Source organism: Manacus candei, unplaced genomic scaffold (genome assembly GCF_025592945.1).
Source record: "Manacus candei isolate 608988 ecotype Guabito, Panama unplaced genomic scaffold, ASM2559294v1 h1tg000023l, whole genome shotgun sequence".
NCBI lineage: Eukaryota > Metazoa > Chordata > Aves > Passeriformes > Pipridae > Manacus > Manacus candei.
This window is the reverse complement of record NW_026138071.1, coordinates 13,037,865-13,065,198: the sequence shown is the minus strand read 5'-3', so window position 1 is coordinate 13,065,198 and position 27,334 is coordinate 13,037,865. Positions and strand designations below refer to the sequence as shown.

Genomic DNA, 27,334 nt, shown 5'->3' with positions numbered 1-27,334 from the left:
TGTAAGCTGTGTATAGTTTTGCCAGACTTTGCAGCTCTGCCTGAAATGAGAAAGGTTCACTCTGAAGCTGTAGGTGATGGACTTTTCATTCAGTAACAACTTTCAGCTGATGTGAGCTTTTCGCTGTCTGAGTCTGGGCCTTAGAAACCAATAATTTATGCTTTCCCTATTATGCTTTTTCTTGTTCATTATTTTTTTGCATCTTTGCAGGACTCACAAAGTTCAAGTTATCAGCCACAACTCCTCAAGTGAGTTGTGAAACAGGGCACACAAAAACTGCATTTCCCTGTAGAGGACTGACCCCAATGAGGAAGCCTCCTGTTGTGTTGCTTAGCATTGCCCTGACACATGAACAGCCAGGCTCTTGCTGCGTTTTCTGAAGGCAAAGTGAAGATCTGAGAGGGGATTTAAAAAGGCAGAACGTGAAGGCTTTGCAGATACTGATAGACAATTCCTTCCCCAAGTGTGAGTGGCAAAAGAGGAAAGAGCATGGCTGGGCTTGTTTTGAAAGCGTTGGAGTCAGAGGAAGGAACCTTGGCTCATAGACTAATTGGAAGCAAGCACTGACCTTTGATATTGAACATGAGAGGGTCAGTGGTGAGCAGATAGGCCACAAAGGGCTTTGGAAGTCAAGACAAGTCATTTGTGTCTAATTCGACTGAGAAGGCTACAGAGAGCCAGATCTAGGGAGTGGCAAGGGAAGGAGATTTGTGTCGAGCTTGAGAGAGAAAGGGCTGAGACTGGAGGCGGGAGAGGGAGTTGGGAGAGCAGGGGAAGTGACTGGACAATCTGAGATCAGCGATACCAGTGAAACGGGGAGGGAGGACGGGATTTTTGAAGCAAGCTTTGTATGAATGAAAGCTTGACAGAAATGGCAGCAGTTTCTGAATTATTATAATATATTCCAGAGACATGCCAATTCAGGAGTTCACAATGCAGCTGTTGTTTCTGAGGGAATGAGAAATTATTTTACCAATTTATGCAAAGGACTATTAAAAAGGTGGCAGACGAAGAAAAAATATCTGCATAAAAAGGAAAGTTAATTGCTCCATAAAATGACTCACTGAGTGGTTCAAAAATCCTCTCATGCATAAATAGCAAAGTTTTACTGTTTGGGTTTTGTTGTTTCCTTCCTTCATATACTGAAAGTAATTTTCACAGGGCAGTATCTCTAGAAATAGTGGTAGTTGCATAATTGGATATTATGAAACAAAGCTGATATCTTAGTTTTAGCTTCCTGGAATTGGAAAGTTATAGGAACTCAAAAAAAGATTTTAATTTCTGTTTGCTAAATTTATCCATGGACATTTGTTGAAAGTACTCTTTATGTGCCCAACCTTAACTTTACCTCTAGGACTATCAGGGACATAACTTCAGCTCAGCATGGATCTCTTGTCACAGAAAAAAATAAAAAATTCAAAGTTATTGCCCTTGTAAATTACCAAGCTAAAGTAATAAGTGCAATGAGCACTGGACTTCTGATGAGGTTAAATGCTGTGCTAATAAATGGCCTCTGTAATCCCTGAAAGTTCTTCGTGAAAGTTTTGTGTCAGTCAATTCTGTTTCTCATATGACTACATCTGAAGACCACTCTAAAATACTTGTTGCTGCCTCCAAATCATGACTGTGACTGACAGTGTTCTGGAAAATTGTATGTACTTTATGATCCCAGGTCTCTCATACTGTTGCACAACATGCTTGTTTAGGTGATGTCCAAAAGTCCAGTGAAACATGGGCTCTATTCTAATGGCTGATGTGCAGATGTGGAACCCAAGTGATGCTGGTTTTGTGGCAGCTGTCTAACTGTTCATTTTAGAATGGAGGCTGATTTCAAACCACTGTTCTGCAAAGAATCCATCACCAACAGAATTTGTGGGGGTGCTTTTTATGCATGTAGGTGGCTTGTAGCAAATCACAGACCGGTTCTTTTATTTCAAATGCAGCAGCAGCTGGATGTTGTAGTTAGGTAGGGGTCTATAAATCCCAGCTCACCTGCTCCAAAAAGGAGAGCAGTTTTCCTTAGGGGGTGTATGAGCTAGCTACCAGACGAGAGACACCAGAAGTGGCGACTTGGGTAACCTTAGTCTTTAACGTGCATCTTACACACATACAAGAATGTTTGCTTTCGACTTCTAGCTTGGAATTTGGATGGGGATGTTACCCTAGACAGATGGGAAACACAAAAGCTTTATAAATAGCACAAGTACCCCTATATTTATATCTTTATCTGTATCTACTTCCATTTTTTTTGTTTATGGTGGAGTGTGTTTGGGTGGGATGTGCTTCATGAGAAGGTTTGCTTCTGGGCTGGTAATAGAGACAATGATTTTATTTTGATGGCTAATTTATATGTGTTGTGTCATAGCACTTCGTATTTGCAGGGAACTTTATTCCAGCTAAGTTTAAGACAAGATGTAGAATGTGTCATAATACAGGAGTGATTTGGTCAGCATTGCCTTCAAGGTATTGCCCACAAACAAGAGGAGACAAATTCCCTTCTTAAATGAGGTCACGAGCATTATGCCACAAGCATCATGACACTGTTAAAAATCAAGGAAAAATAATGGTTTTCAATTATCAGAAGTGCCCAGTCCAGTGCAGCTTCCCTTGTGGTCCCTCCAGTGATCCTCCTTCGCTACCCTGTAGCAAATCAAGATGACTGGCTATTCGACCTAGCTGATTTTTTTTCTTGCTTTCTTGTCCCTTGTCCCTCGTACATGATTTCCCAGGCCCACAATACTAATTTCCTCCTGCTCTCTTCACCTCTCAGAATAATCTGTCTAGTTCTCCTTTACTTCTCTACATCCCACACGGTTATTCACTCAGTCCATGACTGCCTCATCCCTTTCCATAATCTTCCTTGACTCTTCAGTGATAAGGATTTTAGAAAACCAAACCAAACAATAAAAAAGTCTGTGCAAGATTCTTAATTTCTTCCTACTGTGGTTAGTTTCAGAAACTGGAGCAACTATCAGCTTTCATCTTTGCTCAAGACCAATTTTAATTAAATAGATTTTCTATAGAACCAAACGAACAATTTTTTTCTGATCAACCCTCTTCTCTGTGTTCCATAAGGAATCCTCATGTTTATCCTGCCTTGAGTTGTGCACATGAACATGGTGCTCTTTGTTTTAAAGACATTGTCCTTGATGACCCCACCTATTATTCTGCTTTTTCTTGGCTTTTCACACCAAGTCTTGGTGCCCCTTTGTGTCTAAAAATATATCTTAGTATCTTTTCATGTAATTTTTCTTCTATCAATTTGTCAAACAAGCAGAAACTTCTACAAATAACTACAAAGAACTGACCTTTATAGAGGATGTGAGTGACATCTTTTTGTTGCATCTTATGATATCAGTCAGTTCTGATAAGCATAGCTCAGGAACAGTTTGAGTAATACTGCACACACTTGTAACGTTAATTGTTAATTCAAATAAATTGTAGTTACCGGTCTATCCAAATTCTTTGACATGCATTTTGTAAGGATTGTCTGCCCATTCTCCTCTTATTTTGTGATCTTAACTGATTTTCATGATACTGAAAAATATGTTTCTGATCACTCCTTAACTCTTTACAATAGAATATAACGCTTTTTATGTCACATTTTAAAAAAAGCCCCCCCCCCAAGAATCCCCCTTCTTTAAAAAGGCTTGTAAGGAATTAAAAGGTGGGTTAACTGGGTTTAATTTACAATGGTAGAACAATTTAATACAAAATGTCCTTCTCCTTAATAACTTATGATTTGAAATTACAAAATAAAGTGTCCTCAAAGGTGTCTATATACCAGTTCTCAAGGAGAACATACTCTGCTACATAAAGAGATCTCTTATTATAAAAGGACTAAGACTTGGAACATCCGAGCGCTTTTTAATGGTATTTACTCTGCGTTGGCTCGAAGCCAGTGACAGAAATTGTTTAAATACAACAGTGAAGAATTGGGCCCTAAGAGACGTTGTAATAACAAATTACCTCTCTCTTTCCTCCTCAGTTATCTCCATCTGTGAAATGGGAATAGCCTGTTTGTCAGAGCACACTTGTGAGACGTAATTCATTAACGCCTGTGAAATGGTTTGAGATCAACGAATGGAAGTCTCTGTTCAGGTGTCAGATATTATTAGCTCTGAAACGAAAGCTATTTTGTATGGCTGCATCAGAAGCTACTTGGAGACTCTTGTTCCATACAAATAATGAGTGGTACATGAATGACATTTTGTTTGGCGTGATAGGATAGTCTGTCTGCAGTGCTGAAGGAACAGTTTGTGCTGGTGCAGTGGCATTAGGGAGAGCTGATAACACATTGAGCAAAGTCACCCATTCCAGAAATATTTTGATTTGGGGATTCAGAGAACTAGGAGAGAAAGAAGGTAAATTAGAAAAGAGAGGAAGACAAGAAGAGATTGGCTGGGGCAGGAGGTAGGAGAAGGGGCTGGTAGGAGAAGGGAGGATGGCAGGTAGAGTGGGGCAGATAACCTGAAAAGAAAAGAAGATGAGGAGGAAAATCAGAAAGAAATGTAAAAACTGACTTTTCAATTAAAATAAAAAGGCGGTTGGATGTGTTTATTGCAAAAAAACACAACTTACAAAAACAAGGCTGTAATGCCATCTTGGGGTTTCTGATGACATCTCAATCCAGCAGAGCTCTGCTCATTTGGTTTGTGAATGTCAACAAAAACCCCTTGATGCTATTGAGGCTCACAGCTGCCTCTCATTGATTCTGTATTATTTCAACAGTGGAAAAATAACACCTTTATTTTCACAGCCAAAGTATCTCACACTGTGATAGAAATGTACATGAGCTTATTGAATCTCATCTCTGTTTATTTCTATCTAGCTTCCCACACCTATGTAGTGTTATCACTATGGGTTAGAAAGATATGTGTTCTTTTATGGCTATCACATGAAAGACTACTTATCAAATATACAGTCCTAGTCTTTATTAGGCTAAGGGATATAAATTGTCTAGCTGGCTTCTGCTGTTTATTATTTTAAACTCACCTTGTCATTAAAAATATTACCCCAGACAAGCCTCCTATTGATTCTTCTGATGTGTTGTATATGTTTTTCTCATTTTTTCACAGATAGGATAATCAAAATAGAATAAAACCTATTTTGTGAAATGAATGAGAATATACACCACTTAGTATTGAGTATGTATAAAATATACTGGAGCTTCAAGCCCAACTCTGTAACATGTGGGAAGTCTTTCAATTTTGCTGAAAGAGAAGCAGTTCAAAGGTAACATCTGTGAGCAAGTAGTATGTTGTCTCTTGGCCTCCAAAGAGTTCAGGTGAATAGGATCTGGCTGAGATGGAGCTAATTTTCCTCATAGTGCTGTACTTTGCTTTGCATGGGTGGCTAGAAGGGTGTTGATAACACACTAGTGTTTTGGCCACTGCTGAGCAGTGCTCACACAGCATCAAGGTTATCTCTCCCATGTTTCCCCCTCACCCAGTAGGCTGGGGGTTGGCAGGATTTTGGGAGGAGCTTTAGCCAGGACTGCTGACCCAAACTGACCGAAGGGATATTCTGTATGATATCTGCTTAGATATAAAAGCTAAGGAGGGTTGAAGGGTGGGAGTGAGGTATTTGTTAATATGAGGTTTGTCTTCCAGAGTAATTGCTATGAATACTGAAGCCCTACTTCCTGGAAAATGGCTGGACATTGCCTGCTGATGAGAAGTACAGCATAAATCTTTTGTTTTCATTTGCTTCCCTGTTTGCTTTGCTTTTACTTTACTAAACCGCCTTTATCTTGACCTATGAGTTCTTTTCTATCTTATATTCTCCCTCCCTGTCATGCTGAGGAGGGGAGTGATAGAGCAGCTTGACGGGCACCTGGCATCCAGCCAGGGTCAACCCACAATAATAGGAAACAAATCCACTGTAAAATGTACAGCCTGAGCTATACTATCCTGGGCATGAGTCACAAAAAATCTATTAATTAATTGGAATTGAATAAATTTAATGTCTGTGTTGCCAGTGGAAAAGACCAGTAGTTAAATTACAGAAAATTGAAATGTTATTCTGGATGCTGTTCTGTATAGAATGCTCCTAAAATAGACATTCTTATAATTGAAAAGTATTGAAATAATCACAGCTTTTAAGTAGAATTTTTTTCTTTAGAAATGGCAAAATTTTGAAGAATTTTATAAGGTAAATTTATCTTGTAGTAACTGAACTGACATTTCTTTGTACCTTAGAAAGTAGTTTTTGACTGGGCTGAGTTCATATACACCTAAACCTTCCCTAACAATTATCTACCTATCTAGTCTAGGCTAAAATTCCTTTAATGGTGAAAATTCTGCAACCTTCTTATTCAGACTGGACACGTGCTTCTCTGTCCTTACAACTAGGAAAGCTTTTCCCAATGTATCTTCATAGCTTCAGAATGAAATGGCTCTTTCTTGTCCTGCTTGTTATAGAGAAGGAAGAAACAGATCACCAACCTAACCATAACATCCTTATGCATAAGTGAAGATGTCACCCAACTCTTTTCTCAATATTAGTAACACACTTTCCCCACTGGTCATGCTTTCTAAATTGCTCTAATTTTTTTTATTTTTTTTATTTTTTTTTGCTGTTCTTCCATGGATTTTCTCTCAGTTGTCAATGTAGCTTTTGAAAAGTGATGCCAAAACCGGTCATCACTTCTCTTGCTGAGAGCTTGTATGTCCTGCACAGATGACCTCTGTTACCCTACTCATATCCTGCTGCTGAGACATCCCAGAGTGATGCTTTATGTTTTTCCCAGTACACCTCACTGATGACCCACACTCTGCCTTTGGCTTTCTCCACCCTGCGGTACCGGGCTGCTGTGCTGCTGTCTGCCAGGTATTCTTTATTTTGTGTTTGTGTATTTGATACTTGCTACCTAAGTACAGAAGTTACTTTTGATACTAAACATAAAAAACTTCTTGAACTGAGTGAGAAGTTTGAATACAGAGGCAGTACATGTTCTGGCTAAGGGTATGCAGTTAGTTCTGTGAATTGCCTTGAAACCCTCAGTGCAGTAGAGGACTATTATTATCGGTCTTAAATATGTGTATATTACCTCACATTTGGGGAAAAAACCCCAACAGCTTGATTTCAGAATTTTAAAATTGTTCTTTATTTTCTTTTTCTTTGCAATAAGCACTGTCTTAATTATCAAAACTTTATTGAAAACATCAAGAGTTATGTGAAAAGATACACTTGACCTGGAGTGAAGTATCAGGAGTTTTTAAACATTTAACTTATAGTGTATATTAGTATGAAACTAAGTTGAGCAGAACCCATTAATGTCACAGTGGTCGGTTACCAATGGAAATAAATAATTCATGATGAAGGGAATTAGTCTAATTAGCAGGCAGTTTGAGTCCTTTGATAAAACCCAGCTCTAATTCCGTGAAGGGCAGGAAGTGCTGTCATCAGTCAGCCCTGAAAAGATTAGCATCTATTATGAATGAGGTTAGACACCCTAGTGAAGTCATGTGTGTCCTGGAGACAAACTTAATATGTTCCAGAATGGGACACAGTTTGTCTCACCAACACATCATGATTCCTACTGGGCTATTGTATGTAATAACAAGCAAAGATCAGTGCTCCTTCCTATCATTCTCCCCCTGTCCATCATTCTGACAACTGTGCAAATACATTTTCCATGCAAAGCAGGGAATGTGCCCTGAATACTTGTAAAATTGCACGAGATGTCAAAGAAAATGTATTACCTTTTATCAGCAACCTAAAACCAAACAAACCAAAACACCAGTGTGGAAAGAGGTTCTAAAAACACATCTGGTAAATATATGGGGTGTAGAGGGAGGTGTATCAGTTTAGAACCACATTGATTCCATTTGAAAACATTATTGCCATCTGTCATAAGATGTGTCAATAAAGCTCTACATGTAGCTATGCATGATAGACAGGTTTTAAAGTAACTGGTGATGCTATAAGGTTATAGCATTGGATGGACATATAGAAGTAACATCCTGCAAAAATGGCCTAAATTCTGGAAGTATGGCCTTAAAAATGGAGAAGCTTCTTTGTGTTATGTATTTGCATTTAGAAATGTTAGCTGCATCATTTGAGGAGACTAGCTGTGAGCTGTGCAAGCTTCACAGTTTTGTACTACATGCTGACGCAACATCAGCTGTGTTTCCATTTTTGCTTATGAGCCTTTTGAAATTATATGTTTCCGTTTTGCAATTTGATGCAATAATGAAGAAACTCCACATTTGTACGTTATTGTATTGCCTGTTTTTATTGTAGGAAATTAATTGCTCCTTTTATTTATGTTATTAAGGGGGGGGAGAAAACAATTTTGCAGTATTTTATCATTTGCTGTAATAATTATCCTACTAGTAATACAACGGAAGACTTAGAAACAGAGTATATTATGTTCAAATGTCTGAACGGCACTTAATATGTTGACACTCATGTCTGGGGAATGTTGGTCTTCAAGTTATATTGAAAAAGGTAACAAGAAGTTATTAATAATACCCCTGACAAGCTTAAGATGATTTATAATATAGAAATGAAGGGAAAAAGAATAAGTGCAGTCAACACAAGAAATTATTTTCATAGAATCAGAACAGCATAGCGATTCTGCTCTACAAATACTAATTGACAATGGAGCATTGATATTGCAGAGAGTGACAGAATCAAGTGGTACACTAACTTCAAGTAGATTCCTAGATGAGATTAAAAAAAATAGTGATCTTCTCTGGAGGATTTATTGCTCTAAGTTCCTTGAAGAAGGAAGACATGCAAGTTAGTTAGCCTTTATTTGTTCATTTTTGTCTTGAATTCAGTGGCTATTAAGTCAGGACAAAATTCAGTTGTATGACAGTTCATTTTTGGGTTTTGATTCTTTGATCTCTGCGTGCCTCTTAAAAATGACCTGCTGTGTGGATGTGCCTTGGGCTGGTGAATGGGTTCATTCATTCAGCTTATTAAAATGGATTTATTTATACATATGTGTGAACATATGTATATATTGTATATGTATATATATATATTTATAAATATGTGTGAACAGGTGCATACGATAAACACTATTTTTATCCCTGTGGTGATGGGGACATGGTACTTGGAAACAGAAAAGTTTTATGATCTAGAAAACTTGCAGTGCTAATACCAGTTTATGCAAGTAACCTCATGTACCCTGAAGTCAGATAAGATGATTGGGATAAACAGGGAAAAGATTGTAACAAAAAAATTTATTTTGTCGAATCTCTTGATGTCCTTAACTAGCCACCTAGCATTGGCTTTTGGCACAATATACAGGAGCTTCTTGTATCATTCTCGGGTGTATGTTAAGTCCTCCATGGAGTTCACAGACTGACTGGTACACTTTTTTCAGGTTAAAAGTACTGCTGAGCGTAAACATAAGAATTTATTAAAATATAATTTTTTCCATAGATCCCAATAAACGTCTGTCCGAGGTCATACTTTGGTAGTATCCACCAGAGAGAAAACCTCTCCTGTCCTTTTGTGTCTTGTCTAAGGAAGGCTGAAGTGACTCAACATAGATACTTTGCCTTTTTTGTCTATGAAGTGTGATATACTTTTCATCAGCTGTTGTTTTTCAGATATTATTCCTTTCAGAATTTGTAGGGTGAAGCATAAGGACTGGGTGAACATGAGTGCCCAAAAGCTGGTTACATCCAGCTTTACTCTGTAGCTCTGTTGAGGTTTCTGCCAGGCAATGCGTGGCCTGATATCAGTGGGCACAAGTCATAGCACTGCAGAGTGGTTTGGGTAGGAAGAACCTCCAAAGGTCATCTAGTCCAACTTCCCTGCAATGAGCAGGGACATCTTCAACTAGATCAGGTCATCAGGGAAAAATCCAGCCCATTCAGTCAGTAAATCACAAGTAGTTACACAGGTCAGCTGTATTCCCATGAAGTAAGACACATACTCCAAGTACAACCAGAGGATAAGTTCTTAATCTGCTGATTTTCTTTGAAAGATATGTTTAAACAGTACCCTAGTCTTATTTTCTGTACCAGGAAGGAGACACTGGAAAATGGCTGACCACGCAGCATTTCTGACTCTAATAGTGTATTTACCTTGCTATGTTCCTGTGACAATATCCATGTTCTTATCTACTGGAACAGATGAAGTCATGGTGTCGATAAGGAAAACTGAGGAGGTCAGAGTAGTTCCCACATCATGGGGCAAAGAGGGCACATGCCTCAGACTGCTGTGCTGCTCTTTCACGCTGTGCTGAAAAGGTGAATTCTCCAGGACTTAGATATTTTAAAAACCAGTAAGCTGGTGAAAGAAGATCCTTTCACTGAGACACTCTTTATCTCGACAGCTGTCTCACTTGTCCCCTCATCAAGACATCCTTATGGGTTATTATCCATTAATCAATTCCTCTCCTTCCTGCTATTTTGTAACTAGTGTTTACATGTGTCATCCTTTGTCTCAATTGTCCTTAATCCTCACTCACACCCTCCCACAATACCAATACAGCAAGATATTACAGCAGAGGACACATCACCCACATTCAAAACTAAATTTATAACATGCTGAATCATTTTCAAGTCTTACAAAAGTGGATGTAACAGCCCTATGTGTTCTTATTAACTACTGATCACACTTTTGATCTGTTCTCACTGCATGTTTTATTCAGGGGCTCTTGTCATGTGTATCAATGTAAGCCATCTCTTTTGTAAGTAAAAGACTGTTTAGATCTTCTTGTAAATGATAACAAAAAGCTAAAATTGTTCTGATGAATATAGCATATTGGTGAAATGTTCATTCTCAGGTATGTCTGATTCACAATGCTTATAATATACTCTGCTGTCTAAACGAACTGCTGCCCATTTTCCCCATCTCAGATCAACTTATGTTCTCAATTACCTGCTAAAGAACAGTAGGTATCTGCTGTTTCTACTGAACAGAAACATGGAGCAGAAAAACATATGTCCCTATTTCCTAATTCACCATGAAATTAAATGTTGGGGTTTTCTTCTGCTAGTAATGTAAATTCAGGTGCTGCAACTCTCACTCAAAAAAGTTTTGTCTATGTTTAGATCAACTAGACGATTGTTAGAGTTCCTTTCCTACTGAAGTATTATACTCTAGAGCAAGGAAGAATAGCAGAGAAAGAAAAAAGACACAGATTGAAGTGACATCATATTAGACACTGGTTTTAGTATGTTTATGTGCATCAAACCTACCAAAGTTTACTTTGAGATAGATAAACTGGATAGAATGGGACTTAAGTAAGGTTACAGGAATTTTCATCAGGAAACTATTCGGTTACATTTTGAAGCTAGCAAACCTTCTCTGAGCAGTGTACTGTAACTTCTGTTCCATAATTAAACCAGAACCCCTCTACTGGACAGGTTCACTCAGCTTTGCCTTTCTTTGAGTAATACACCTTCAGACCAGCGCCTTGTTTTGATGTATTACAATGATAGACTGAAGAATTCATGTAATATATCATCCCAGTTAGGAGTTGCTGGACACTAAGGATTGAGAGACTGAGCCAGCTGTTTTTCTGATGTATTCTGGTAATGCATCACCAGATGATGGAAACTGATAATGTATTACTTCAAAATGACACCACCCAGAAAAGGAAAAGTCCAGAGGTGCAGATTCTGTATAATGAGGCATTCAAAGTATGAAACAAGGGTTCCAAACTCCTGGAACAAGATGTTGGTAATAAATCAGCTTTCTATAATATTATGTTAGCTATCTGGCTACACAGGTACACAGATGCTGTTGTGTGCAATCTGATTTCCAGTGCCTCTCTGTGATGCTGTGTTTATGCAGACCAAAGATAACCCTAGCAGCAGTTTTATCTTCACTCCTCTTACAACTAAATAGTTCACAATGCAAGCAACCCAGAAAAAGGGATAGGGCAGAGTTCCAATTTGAAGATTTGAGATTCCTTCTCAGATTGGTGTACTGTCAGAGCCACTTGGATGCTACTCTTTTAGTGAACTTAGCTCATCTGTGGCAATGGCACAAATGGGAATGGCCCGTTTGGCCTTGATGAGAGGAGTATTGCATCCCAGAGGGACAGAATGGGCTAACCCAGAGCACTGCAGTAGGGATTGACTGAAAGCAGGGAAGGCTCTCTTGGCCATTTCTTCATCCCTTCTTTGTTTATCTTTCACCTGCTACACACACAAAGAGTCAGGCCAAAAAGTAACCAATTCCTAATTATTAACATCAATTAAAAAGAAAATTATTGGAACAGGTAGCAGTTCTGAACATTTGCCTGCAAAACTTTATCTCCTTGATGAAACAGATTGTTTATGTGTAAAAGTATTTCCTCTAAATTTACTTCTAACCCTGGGGCAACCATGGGAAAACAGAAAAACTGAAAAATTGCGTTTTAAAATCGTGAGCTTCATCTCCACCAGTAGCTCTTTCAGTCACTTCTTGTTTGTTAAATGCAGTACTGCTCATAATTTTGTATGTGTAAACACCATTATATCTTTGGCAGCCCTTGAAGATAAATAGGTCCTGCCCTCAAACTTTACTCTTTATTTATCAAATAAATAAAGGTTTGCACTGAAAATGAAGGCTAAGTAGATTTTGATAACAATAAGAATACTTTTCTGTCTGTCATCAGATATTATTAAACATGAGACTAGAAGACAGTAAATATGGTTTTGTGGCATATGATTCTGAGTCAAAAATATTGCAGTTTCATATATACAAAGGTCCATGCCACTGCAACTCTGCTAGCTCAGATTTAGTCAGAGGTTTTTGAAGAGGAGCCTTGCCAGGCAGACTTCATACTGGACTGGGTAGAGATTGTATTCTTATATCTGATTCACTGCCGGCACTGTATTTACTCTCTTCATTTTTGGAGCTCCAAGGAGACGGGTGTTTTCCACCCCTGCCTTCCATTCATCTCAAAGCCAATGCTTAGCAGTTTGCAAGGACAAGTTCTGGAGAATCGCATCTGTAATTTAGGTCCTGCAGTTGATTGTGGGTACAAAATTCTAAGAGCAAACGATCTCAATAACCTACTGAAGATTTCTTGATTTAAAAAAATAAGAAGAAACTCAAGAATTTTCTGTTCTTGCTTCTTCAGACCACCTTGTTTTGTTCCCAAGATTATATATATGATTGACAATCAACCTTCAAGCATCACAAAAATATTTTGCTCAGTCTTATCTGCTTGTATTTTATTTTATTTTTATTTTTAAAATATTTTTGCTTTACATTTAAATATTCTGCCTAATGTGTATATGGGGGAAAAGTTCACATATCAGGAGTTATGTTTTCAAGGGACTAGTGAAGAGTGCCAAATGTATGTTCCCTCCATGATACCATTTTGTCACAGCTAAGTACTGATTAGTAATATCTCCTTGAATGAGACTTCATGGAAATTGTAGTTCTGAACATGCAGTGAGCTCATTTGTGGCCTAACAAGTGTCTCCCTTAGCCAGCAGCTGACTGGCACTCGATTGCTTTTGTAAAATACACCTTATCTGCTACTATTACACACCAAGATGACACTTTCCCTTTCAATTTTTGGCACACAACAAGCATCTCATCTCTACTCTCTGTGTGCAAAACTTGTATTTAGCTCTCCTCATAAATTTGGACAAAATGACATATTTCTAATCCAAATAATTGTTTAAGATTATTACAATGATAATTATTGCAGTGATAATAACACATTATTTCAGCTGACAATGCATTAGTTCCATAGGGAGATAAACGGCAAGGCAAATAGATTTATCTTGATAGCAAAATGGATTACTATTAACTATGATTGTAATATTTCCATGCCTGAACAAAGAAATGTCCCATTGAGTTCATTGTCTTTTGACTGACTGCTGGTAAGAACTTTCTCTACATATATGTAACTGGACTGGATCCTGAACTGATACAATATTGTTATTGTTATTCTGTATTGTCTAGACAAGTTCCAAAAGCCTGTAACTTTACTTAGCACTTTAGGTGTAGGACTTCTGGCTTTGAAAATGCCTCTTAAAAATTATGAAATGCAAGACAAGGAATAAAACCAACTGTGAATATATTAGGATTTTACAGTGTAGATTCATAAAAGAAAACAACAAAGCTTAACCTAACTGCTGTTTCTTGTATATAGCAGCATGGAAGAGATGGCTCTACCACCATGATCTTCCACCATTAAGACAGAGCTTTTGCTCTACTGCTGATATAAGCTTTGGACATAACAGATCTTATGATTTTGGACCGTAGTAAGTAGTATTTTTTTTCCCTGGTTTTTATTCTCAGTCTGAAAAGTATTTAAGGACACTTGATCAAGAGAATGATTTTCACAGTGATTATGTTTCTGCAGAAAGGCAAAAACACAGAACTGTATTGTTAAAAATCTTTATCCCAAGTGTCTTTAAAGAGATTTGGATCCGAACCTGAGTCATGACTTAACAATTTTTTACCAAAACTATTGTAATCCAAAACTGTTAAAAATGCATACATATTTTGTTTAGTTCATCTGGTTCATTCCTCTCCTTTATATTTATCACTGTGCTGTGCTGGCTTTCCGATTTTGTCTTTACAGCACATCTTTAAAAAAAAATAAATTAATTAATCCAAGTCAAGTATATTATAAAATTATTTGGAAATGTTGATAATTGTCATGGACATTTATTTGCTAAAAAGTACATTTGACACCATACGACTGACATTAATATGCAAATCAGTGGACTATAAAATTCATTTTTGTGCCTCCAGGGCAGTATTTTTATAAATACAGAAACATAATCATTCATCCTCCAGAGGACTGAAAATAATTATACAAATTTACAACAAAGCCGAAGGCAGTGTCTCCTTTTAACTGTCTGGTTTTAATATCATTTAAATCTTGTTAAAACTTAATTACCAATTCTCTTCTGTAATTTAGGTGGAAGAGCTGAGGTCTAAGCTTGCTGTTTGAGAGAGAGAACTTCATCAGAGAAACAAAGACACTATGGCACAAATTGACAAATTAGGACAATTCACAGAAACACTTGGTAGAGGAAAAGTCATCACAGATGACAATGGAGAACAGAATATACATATATCTGTTAACATTGTCACAGTTTAACTCAGGTCCACAATTAAGTAACACACAGCTGCTCACTCATCCACTCCCCTCCTCTCCTGCCTCCCCATGGTGGAATGGGGAGGAGAATCAGAAAAAAAGGTAAAACCTGTGGGTTGAGATAAGAATAGTTCAATAATTTAAATACAGTAAAATAATAATAGGAAAAAGGGAGAGATGAATAAAAACTCAAGAAACACAAGTGATGCCCTTGGAGGACTTGCTCATCATCTGCTGACAGATGCCCAGCCCAACCCCCAGCAGTGATCGGCCCCTCACATCCAACTCCCCCCAGTTTGGGTACTGTCCATGACATTCCATGGTATGGAATGTCCTTTCAACCAGTTCAAATCACCTGTCCTGACCGTGCTCCCTCCCAGCTCCTTGTGCAGCTCCCCACTGACAGAGCATGAGACACCAAAAAGTCCTCAGCTTGTGGTAAGCACTCCTTATCAACAACCAAAACATCAGTGGGTAATCAACATGATTCTTACAGTAAATCCAAAGCACAGTGCTGTACCAGCTACAGGAAGAAAATTAACTCTATCCCAGCCAAAACCAGAACAAACATCCACATAAAGTGGAACTGAGCTGATGTCTTGTATGATGGTAATATGAATACACTATAAACCTAAATATATTATTTACATCTACACATACATACATATTTATGTATATGTGGCAATTTATTAATTAATACTGGTATAACTCAAGCTGTGTCCACCTATGAGGGGAGTTGCAGGACCAGTGCTTTCATCCTCTGTTTTTGTTCCACAGCTCTTCTCTGGGAGATGATCACTGCTCAAATGTAAAGTGAGTAACTCTAAGTTCAAGGCTGGTATGGTTACAGGCTTTAGGCAATATGTGAAGCGGGCACATTTTATCAACAAATTCTACTGTATGAATACGTATGCATCCATGTTTATTTTTTAAGGCATTTCCAAAGAAGATAATCTGCTCTCTTCCTCCATAACTGATAGAAAAGAGCACAACAGCAACTACCTCTGTATCAGAGGTGTGAGGTCAGGGAGAGGGTCTCAGCTTTGTCACCCATATAAAGCACCTGGTAAGCAATTTAAAAGTAATGTTGTACTGACAAAATCTGTTTCTTTGGACTGATTTACAGAAGATTCTGTACCTGCAATGTCTTCTCTCTTTACTTTAAAGGTAAATCAGAGAGTACAGCATATGGCTTCTCTGCACTGTGGTGCTGTGTTCCCCCCTCCCTTCTCTCCAGTTTCACCTTTGCTACCAAGAAAGATGAGGAATCTAGAAAACAGGGTAACTTCTTGATTTCCTCCATCAGCGATATACATCCCATTGACATGGAGACTGCTGCCTCAGGTCTCTTCTTTGTGTCATGTTTGCCAGCTAGTGTTTAGTAACAAGCGTCACAGTCTGCTCCTCTGCTTTGAACTGGAACACATTTTTGTTAGCCTTGCATCCAACTGAAAGCAGCTTTGTATTGATTTAATTCACCCTTTTTAGTATGACCATACTCACAATGGGGGATGTGCATCCAAACTTCCAGCTATTGCACAATTGCCACTGGGCAGAAATTCAAGTGATTTGGCACAGCATCTGGTTGGGAATCAATTCCCATTGGTTCATTCTGTCCAGTGCATGCCTTCCTTTTGATTGAAATGCAAGGCATTTTTTAGCAATATTGATGCCGGTGACAATCATCCTCATAGCACTTCTCTGTCCTTTTGGGTTGCGTATTCATCGAGTGTTAATGGAAATAAGAGATGCAAAATATTAGAGGAGGCAGTATGTTACAGATTTCACGTACTCACCTTATTACACTGGCAAAATGACTTATTCATTTACAAATATATAAATTCATCAGATTTGTGACTAGAATGATAATACTTAAATTTTAAGATGTCAAAATTATGCTTTTATTTAACTGCATAGACTACTCACAAATCTAATAGCTTTCATGTAGAAAAGATAAGCTTCATGGCTAGAAGTATGACGTGTCTAATAAGCCTCTTTTATTTGTAAAACCTTGAAATTAAAATCAGGTGTTAAATAGGCTGTCATTTGCACCTGTGCAAGTGAATTTGAAGTTGGGGAGTTTCCTGAGCTGGACCAGGTTGCAAATACGTTGGTTTCATTTGGCTGTAAATACATTTGCTTCTTATCATTGTTTGCCACGCAGCATGACTGCAGTGGGTGTGAAAATGGAGGTGTGATGTTTTCCAGGTTGTTGCTAGCCAGGCAAAAGTTACGAAACAGTCTGAAGATAACCTTGCTAAAGCTGACCCTCTTCTTAATGCGGAAAATCTTGCCTTAAATGTTGTAAATACAATAATCTGTATCTGTTTTTCACTCTGTGGTAGAATTACTGGATTTTTTTCCCCAGTTGGAAGTTATGGATCTATATTTCTTACAACTGAGCTGTGTAATCTCGTCAGCTTTAAGAAAAACCTGATGGACTTGGGAACTCTGTCAGTCTTGGTGCTGTGACCCCTTCCCTGGGGAGCCTGTTCCAGTGCCCAACTGGGTGAAGAACCTCTTTCTAATATCCAACCTAAACTTACCCTGACACAGCTTCAGGCCATTCCCTTGGGTCTTGTCACTGGTCACCACAGAGAAGAGAGCAGTGCCTGCCCCTCCTCTTCCCCTCACGAGAGGCTGGAAAACTGCAAAGATATACCTGGAGAAGGTAATTGAGAAAGTGTTATGAGCACATTTAAGAAATGTAATTTATTGGAACAGTCCAACTAAATGATATTTTATTGCTAGGCATAGGTTTTCCAGTGATATTTCAAGAAAATATCAAAGATCACAGAAATAGCAGGAGCTTGTCAAATTCAAAAAATGTTCCCAAGTTAATTGCAAGCACCTTCACCATCATATTGCCAAAGAATACACTTCTTAAATGTCAGTATGTTTTTAGGACATATAAAGGCTCCGAGATGTATATAAAAAAACCCAGATTCCTCAGATGGGTGCCACAGAAAATCCTTCTCCAGAGAAGCTTCAGAAATTTCAGCCTAATGTGTACTATTAATGTAACGGTGTGACAGCTCTTCAGAAAGCTGTCATTATCAGGCTTGTTTGGCCTGGACCATGTCAGACAACCACAGGCTAAAAACTCAGCGTTCAGCCTTACTTACTCTAATGTACCTCAAGCAGTCAGTCATAAGAGGAGCCAGCCCCTACACAACACCATACCCCATTCTTGCCGTGCCTTGGAGGTGTGCAATTCTCAAAAAATGCCATATATGAAAAGGGAAAAAAGCTCCTGTTTGGTTTGTTTGGGGTTTGGGAAATACTAACTTTTGTCATTGGTCTGAGCAGCCAGTGACAGCAGTGCTGAAATGCTGAAGAGGTAGGCAGTGGGAGGTTTACAGCATGTCTGTTTACATTGCCTTGTCTCCTTTGTGCTGAATTCCTCTGTAGCACATCCTGTCCATTTGTCACCAAGAAATAAGATATAGTGACCAAGAGAAAGTTGCTCCAACTGAAGGATTAATTTCATACCATGTAAGAAAGATGGCTATTGATACTGCATGAGGGAACACTTATCATGCTGATGGATTTTGTGTACCTGATAGTGTCAGAGACCAAAGATTCAGTTTGCAGCTTTTGCAAGTTCTGAGGCTCACTTAAGCACCAGCACATTTTAAAGTTGAAGCCTTGCTTCATGAGATGGCATGAGTAGATTGAATCCTACCTACTCAGAATAAGTCCTAATCCTCAGTCATTCTTTACTAACTCTGATGAGATACTGAATAGAGAGTAAGGTTCCAAAGCCTTTCAGTTGTTATATATAAACAGCTGCTAATTGTGGAGAGAAAAAATAATTTTTTCATTAATGATAAATGGATCTTTAACATATAGTGTCAAGTCTGTGTTCCATCCTCCAGTCTCTGCTCTTTTCTTCAATTCTGTACTGCCCAGGTTATCTAAAGTTAAATGATTGAAAAGTATAAATAATAAGAGTTCAAAACACGTTAGGAAAGAGACACACTTCCCATCATATTAGACTGCAAAATTCTGTTCTGATTTAAGAAGTAAACATACCAGCTCTGCTTCTCTTTAATTTGGTAGTGTTGTAAAGGACAGAGTAATTTATGAAAATGTAAACGTATATCAGAAGATACTGATATACATTTTACCAATTTCTCTGTCCCCCTTGGGACAATGGAAAATCAAAGGCTTGTGATATTAGTCCTTACTGCTTTAAAATTGTTTCAGATAGGGATGTGGGGGAACACATGTTTAATTTTCAACGTGTCCAGATGTCACTATCTATATCTTTGAGAATACAATCCCAGTCTTCAAATAAAAGGAGTGACTGCAAAATTACCGATGGCCATACAAAGTAACAACATACCGAAACTAAAAAGTAAAATAATCAACAGTCATAGCTGACCATGAAACTGCTGATTGCCTCAAAGGAGTATGGGGGTTTTAGCTGTCTTCCAGTGTGCTTTAAGGCAGTGAAGCACAGGGCTGCACACATATCTTTCTGCAGAAGGCCTATGGGGGAATTCAAATCAAATGAGGAAACCCTGTGTGTGAAGATCATAAGTGTACTACTGCATAGGTGGAGTTTTATTTTATGCCAAGTTATTTCTCATTGATAGTTTTGTAATCAGTTCTATTCCAGGGATAATTCAAGCCACTACCTGGAAGACTCTGTTTGATCTATTGATCAATGAAGAAAATAAAGCAAATCAAGTTGTTGCTTAAAATTAAGTTAATAATTGACCCACTGGAGTTAATACCTCATTTAGATTAAACATTGAAAAGTTATGCTTCTGCAAAGTAATGAATTAAAATATTTTGTTACTTTGGTTTCTTACTGAAACCCAGCAATCCCTGGTGAATAATAGAACTAAATTACTGGAAGTTTCAAGTAGAGTTCATGTTAGTATATCAGTCATTAGTCCAATTAAATAATGTTTGTCTCCAGAGATTAATTGTTTCCCATATCCTGGAAAAACTAGAATGTTTCCTGGATCGCAGACATCTAAAACAGCGATTGCAAAACACATTATTGAGATATACAATATTTGTATATTTTGCATGTAGAATGAAAAAATTGTGTTATTTTTTTCTCTATTGAGGCTGTTTTTAGCAAATTGCTAGATTACCCAGAAAACAAGCCTGCATGAAAAGGTCATGCCTAATACTAAAAATTCTCAGAACTGTAGGCTTAAAAAAACTAGCATTATCCATTCATTTGAAAATAGCAATAGAAACCATGGGAAAACAATATCCTACCATCAGTCTGAACATCCGTGGGAGTTGCTCATGCAAAGTAAAGGCCAGAACTGAGTGTTACATGCTACATATTGACAGTCTTACTGAAGTAAAATTGCAGTATTCCCTTGGGTTGTCCTTAAGATTTTGTAACTATTTTTTTCTTTGTAACAAAATTAATGAAATATGTCAATTATATTTTGCTTTCTTTGTGTATGAGATCACTTATTTCATTTTCTTTACACTAATACAATTTTTAGGTTTTGCTAATTAAATGCTAGAATACAGTGGTTATGTAAGGAAGATAGGGAAAAGGAGCAAGAGATAATTTATTAGCAAAGAAAGACTTGTATTTTCAGGTAACAATAAGCTTCAGTAAAGGGAAGGTTTGGAAAGAAGAACAGATTTAGTTTCAGAAGAAATATCCAAACTAATAATCAAAATATATAGGAAAAACAGTTTTGAACAATTTTTACCATTGCTGGTACTGACTCACAACTTATCAAGCTGATATCTTTGTGGAACATATTGAAATTTCCACAAGCTTCACATTTTATTACCTGATTAGTAAATCTGCACACATTGTTTCCTTTTGGTCTTTTGGTAGAGGGGTTTCTGCAAAACCATATTAATTTTGATAAGGAATACATTTCTTCAGTTATTGTTAAAACTGTAAAAGATTATCCCCGTGACCCAGAGTTCAACTCAAAATTTGTGCAAGAAAATTTCATCTGCTGCTGTACACAGTGCTTGAGTTGTTACATCATTAGAGTCCAGGAGCTAGGAAATTTCTTCAGGTCAAAATTTTAAAATTTACTTCTTTCAGCTCTTCATTTGTTACCGCAAAGAACTCACTTCATATGTATAACCATTAAAGAAATACTAGAGAAAAAATATTTTGAATGTCATAAATTATTTTTATACTGTGAGAATGGGTTGTATATCATGGCCATGCTTCATCTGAAGACTTCTGACCTTCCAAAAATAGCTGAGCCAAAGAGCCTCTGCACAAAGACCCAAACGATCTGAATTTAATCCTGGTTCTCTCACTGATCTGCAGGGTGACCTTGGGCAATCTCTGTGCCATTTTCCTTCTTGCTAAAATGAAAATAATAATACTTACTGCCTTTGCAAAGCACTTTTAGAGCAAAGCATATGAATCAATAACATCTTCTCCTTAAGTATGTGAAATAGCAGAGGAAACTGTTGCCACTTGCATTAGTGTGCTTTTAGCATTCAGAAATATGAAATTATAAAGATTATTGCATGGAAGGGAGAAGCTCAGAAGTGTTCCCCTAATCAATAAGTTGCCAGCTGGAATGCAAAGGAAAACAGGGTAATGTACTATTTAGCGTAACAAAGAATAAAATATATGCTTTCAATGTGAGTATGGCAGCTACCAGTGCAGTCATACTGTATTATCTTGCTGGCTTGCTTGCCGGTGTGGCAGTAGAATTGTATAAAACATACAAACAGTTTGAAATTCTTACATTAGTTTTCAAGATTTCCAGTTTTTCTGGAGAGATCTGTCAATAGATACAAGAGGAAAGCTACACTGAAGTGCTTTGACCGCCTGTGTGTGCCTTGTGCCACATGTGGGGACTTCCTTCCCCCTAGGATGCTGCTGTACTTTACCCCAGCAGATAATGAGCACAAGCTGTCTCAGCACAGTGTGGTTTACAAGAATGGCAGCAAGCACGATTTTTCACCTGTGTCTGTAGGCTTGCTGACCTGCAGACCCATTTTGTGGTCCATGCAGATGGATTAATTGGACTTGAGTATTTGTACTTTACTTGTATACTGTCTCTTAGGATTTTATATCAGCATTTTATATCAAGTACTACACAAGTCCAGTGTCATCTACTGTGCAGTCTAGGTGAGCCCTGGCAGTAATTAAAGTATTTTAAACCATCTGCTTAATTGCATTAAATATACACTGATGAGCTTGCACTGTTTGAATGATCTTCAAGAAGCTATTAGGCTAAAACAGTTCCTTCTTGGCAATGTTTAACTAACAATGTTTGTTCTGTGAATTACAGCTGGTCTTTACACTGTTTGTAGGTCTTGGGTGTAGCAGAGCCCTGCTTGCTGCTGCTGAGCCTGGAGGTTCCTCCTATTCTCCTTCCCTCTGCTTTCTCATCACTGCCTGTCAAGCTCTTCATTGAAGTGGAGACTTTGGAAACAGCGCATGAGAGAAGGTGAGCAGTGAAATCCAGCCCTCTTCCTTCCCAGCCATGCTTGGAGCCCTGGCCCTGAGCAAGGAAGAATGCTTGTGCCTTTTAGTCCATCTGGCTCCATGCCAAATATACATCACTGGTCAGCCAGGGAACCGAAGTCTCTTCTGCTAAGGGAGAACAGTGATAAGCTGTGCTGTGAATCTGACTGGAACAGTGTAACGAAGTTGCACTTCAGTTGCCTCTTAGGGCTTCTCAGCTGCGAGTGCCGGCTCAGCCCTGGCTGAGTGCCTGTAACAGGGCACGGGCATTTCCAAGTGCTTTCTCCGTGGTGGCATTAGGTAACGTAGCCGTGCTGCAAAGGGACCCTTCCCAGAGAAACAGGAGTAGCTTCCAGGTGCCCCAGGAGACGTTCAGAGGGAAGCCGGTGAACAGGGGCATGTCTGTGGAGTGGTCTGACATTGTCACCTGGGGGACCTTCTTTGTAGGGCTGCTGTGGAGCCACAGGGCAGGGCATGGCAGCTGTGCATCCCAGCTCCTCCAAAATGAGGAGGCTGCAACTGCCTGCAGCTCTGTGCTCCAGGGGCACAGAAGGCACCGTTGGCTGTCCATGCTGCATGTCCAGCTCAGTCGCCCCTCTGCCTCCCTACCAGGAAAAAGGCACTGGAAACATGTGAGAAAAAGGCTACTGAAGATATATGTAAGAATTGTACACCAACAAACTTGCTTTGATTTTCATTAAGTGTAAATTAATCCTTTAATAGGTGTTGGAGTCAACCCATCATGAAGATTGTTTGAGTATTTCACCCCTGCCAGGTGGGCAAGAGCCAGTGGGTAGTTTGTCCTGAGATCAAGCCCCACCCTTTCTATTCAGAAATCTCCCTTACTATTTAATGTCTCCCCAAAGCCACCATGTAATATCTAATAACCCGGATTACAAATATTAGGATAGTATGAGGTAATACCATTAGATTATCTCAGCATAAACTAAAATAAGATTGTTAATGTTTATCCATTTTACTTGATGTACATGCAAAAAAGAAAATTTGCTGTTGGGTGTGGTATACTGTTTATGATTAAATGCTTTATTCATGCTTGTATGTCAATCTATTAGTGTGCTGTTAATTCAAATGTTACTATGATGTATTTTATCGCTGTTAGCACATTTATCACAGGTAGATGTGAAACTTAGACAAAGGTGTACATTCTCATTAATGATGAGCAGCCTATTCATCTTACTAGAGTGTAATTAATGTTAGTTACAATACTTAATTTTTCACTGTTTGTCATGGTGCATATTTAGCATTTCTTCTGTCCTTTATCAATCTGCTCTCCTATCATATAAGCCCATCAAAAAGATATATGTAAATATCTGACCTGTTTTGAAGCCTAATTTTTGTACTTTTCCAAGAACTGGAATGTTTTTATTCTTATGCTGTAGGCAGCATATTTAGTTAAAAAACAGACTGTAAAGTGTTGTCCACTACTTTGGGTTCTGGATTAGGTTTATTTGCAATAGTAATATGACAATCAGTTAATGTAGTAAAGCAGGGAACACAATGAAGACAGAGGTACTACTTGCTGTAGTACTGTGCTGTGCTAGTGTGAGGTTGTAATGGTCCCAATTGTTCTCCTGGATTTTCAATTACATGGTTTTTGTACTATTAAGAATATTAGTTAAATATGTTCCGTGAGTAATACAGCTCCAAAAATAATAGAAGCATGATGTATCTGAAAAGAGTACGTTATTTGGTAAATAAGTGTTACAACAGCTTGTTGTTATATTTTGGGAGCATTGCTTTGTCAATAATGTTGTTAGCAGTCACAGAGCCAAAACACAGTCCCTTGTGCAGTGGTGCAAGAGGGGAAGGAGTTATGGCTAATGTTTCACACAGCAGGTGGGAAACAAGCTGTGCAGAGGTGGGTAAAAGGGAGTGAGTACTGAACACGTTCTTGGATTTGCTTCCCAGCACGCTAATAAATCCAGCTGAGCTGGAATCCTAGGATAAGTCCATACGTTTGTATTGGTCCCAGGAACAACACAATCACCTTGGCTGAAACCTGACCATCAGAGCATTTTTATTTCTCGATCATCCATAATTCCCATAATTCAGTTAAGTTGAACTGAAAGAGAACTGGTCCTTCCATTAGTCACTGGTGAATAATTTTCCTTTCTAAAAATATTTTAGCTGGGTCGACCAAATTCTTCAGGTGCAGAATGGATTTAGGATATGTTTTCTCAAAATTTCAAAGAACTCTCTCTGAGAGAAAGCACACCAATTCCTTTTCCTTAGTCTCTTAATTGGCAGACATTACACTTCTAATGTTATAGGGATTAGCTGTTATTTTCTGTGCAAGGACCTCTTTTGTAACCACTGTTTGAATTCTACCACGGTCTACTGTTCATGCTAGACATGAAACTGATGACATCTCCAGTGTAATGAAATCCTTCTTAAACTTTCATCCAAGCCATGAAGGACTTTCAGAACAACATGAAGCTATTAGAAAATCCTTAAATTCCTGTGTTTGATTCCCCTACACTTCACTTGCTTTGGGTCAAAAGGGAATTATGATTAACCCAAAGCATACAAATGAACTATTTTAACATATTTCAGTATGAAAATTCAATTTGGACACAATTATAAGTAGGTGTAATTGTAGTTTAGTAGCAAATTAAGAATAAAAATACTAACCTAGGTTTAGGCCTTTTAAACAAAATGATAGTTGAAGGTGCTCCATAGTGATTAAAGTACAATAATAACCTGTGATGTGAACAGAATTGAGTAGTCTTTTTTCCATGGTACCAAAGCAATGCTTCAGAACAATGAGTTAGATTTCTATGACTGTACCCAAATCTTTTTATTAAAAAAAAAAAAACAAACCTTCGAATTTTCTATGGCAAAAAGACCTACAAATTTTCCATAATATAGCAAAATTCGTCAAACAACAGACTCTGGGATTCTCTTTCCTCCCATGCATCCCTCAGCCTTGAGTCATTTGAATAGAGGGAATTGCTAAAACAAAAATGTCTCTTTTAACTGATAAAGAATAAATACAAAGAAACTATGAAGTTGCCTTTAACCTTTATGGCATTACAAAGCTAGTTATAACAACATGCTGTAAAACACACCAAAAAGGTGAGTATTTCACTCCATTTTGATTTGACCATTTTGCTTTCAAAAGGAATTTATAAAAACTCCCAGGAACAATGAACATTTGAACTCAAAATGGTCCAGGTTTATTTTTACTCCAAAAGAAGTCTCAATAGAGATATTGATTTTCTAGCATTCATCCAATATTGCACAGAAAATGGACCTGACCTTGCAATCCCTAGTGGAGACAAGGAAGCAGTCATTACAGTCATAGTTCCCATTGATTTTAGTGGGATTACTTGCATAAGTAAGGGTTTTCAGGATACGACCTAGTGTTCCACTAGCAGTAAAACCAAGCGTACATGGATGTCAGATCTACTCCATTCAGAAGGGTGCAGTTTACCTTCCTGTTCTATATTTATCCTATGGTTTCATTACTGCCTATTTATTCTTCATATTTTTTTGTCTTCTGGCCCACAGAACCTCATCATTATGTGAAGAGTACAAGTCCTCCTGCCGTCTTGAGTGGGTTTTTTCACTGTATCTTCAAATGTCATTTTGAGTTCAGAGTTGATGCCTGCTCTTGTAGCTCTTTCTTCCTTTGGTTCTGTTTTCTGTAATGATAAAAAAAGTACTTTGGGTTAGGCACTATCTCTCACTGTATTTTTTAATTAATACATTTTGGAATTCTCTGGGACCAAATGAGAAGGAGACATTACTATACTTTGCTAAGTAAACACAGAGTAGCAGAAAGCTAAAGCCTATAAGCCCTTTCCCAGAGTGAGTATCTCCTTAATCTTTAGGAGGTTTCTTGTGCCCCATGGCTCCTACAGGAATGTTACTGCAGAACCTCACCACTCAAATGGATAGAAACCTCCTAACTGTGAGTTTAAATTTATCCACTGACATTTTATTCAGATTTGTTCTTGTGAAGCTTGTCCTTTATCTAAAGTAGTTCTTTTCCTTCTTTGGTATTTACTTACAGATGTGGCTATGGTAAGGAGTCACATCTCTCTGCCTTCTTTTTGTTTCATTAAATGTGAGCAAGGTGGAGGAGTGGTGTGCAAGAAACAGGATGACAATATGTTTGTACAGTGCCTTGCACAATTGCCTAGTCGTGGTTCAGGGCTCCACAGACTGACTTTGTTTCAGCAGTGAGTAATAATGACCCTCCAGAACACATGTGCTTTATTCTGGATGGACACCATTAATTCCTTCAATTTTCATTGAGATGCAGCACTTTAGAACAAGAATACTAGCAACTGATTATTTTTGTCAGTGGCATTTTAAGAGAAATGAAGAAATGAAATGTACAGTATATTTCAGTTTGCAATGATCATTCTGGTGTTCCATTTGCAATGGAAATGAGCATATAACATATTCATGTGTACAGATAAGGAAAACGACAAACATTAACAATCCTTGCTCTATTCATTTATAATATTCAGTTTAAAAAAATTAAAATCCTTCCATTCCATAGTTTTTAGTTTTGTTTCAGCAGCACAATGCAAAACAAAAAAAAGAGAATTAATGGATAAAATACACTTAATTACTTTCTAAGTAAGCATCCTGAAAATTACTATAATCTAAACCACAAATTCTTTGTAAATCTATCTACTAAAAATATATATAATTCCATTCCAATTTTTTAATATATTTTTATATGTGTATTACAGATAAAATTCCTTATTAAATCAAATAAACAAATAGTTTATAGTGTGTTACATGCTTATATTTTTATGGCCAAGCAGCTTTTGATGTACAACTCTCAGCTTGTTTAAGTGGACTGCAGTGTTTGCCTTCTCAGTGTCAGTCAGTTTCTG

At 37.9% G+C, this 27,334-nt stretch overlaps 1 long non-coding RNA gene across 2 annotated transcripts in view; it reads left to right on the top strand.

The window, feature by feature from the left end:
- Positions 1-22,307: 22,307 nt before the first annotated feature.
- LOC127471076 (uncharacterized) overlaps positions 22,308-27,334 on the top strand; it is a 24,644-nt gene continuing 19,617 nt past the window's right edge. For both annotated transcript variants that reach the window (XR_007904544.1, XR_007904543.1), the window contains exon 1: positions 22,308-22,443. This is a non-coding gene — a long non-coding RNA (uncharacterized LOC127471076). The remainder of the gene's footprint in view (positions 22,444-27,334) is intronic.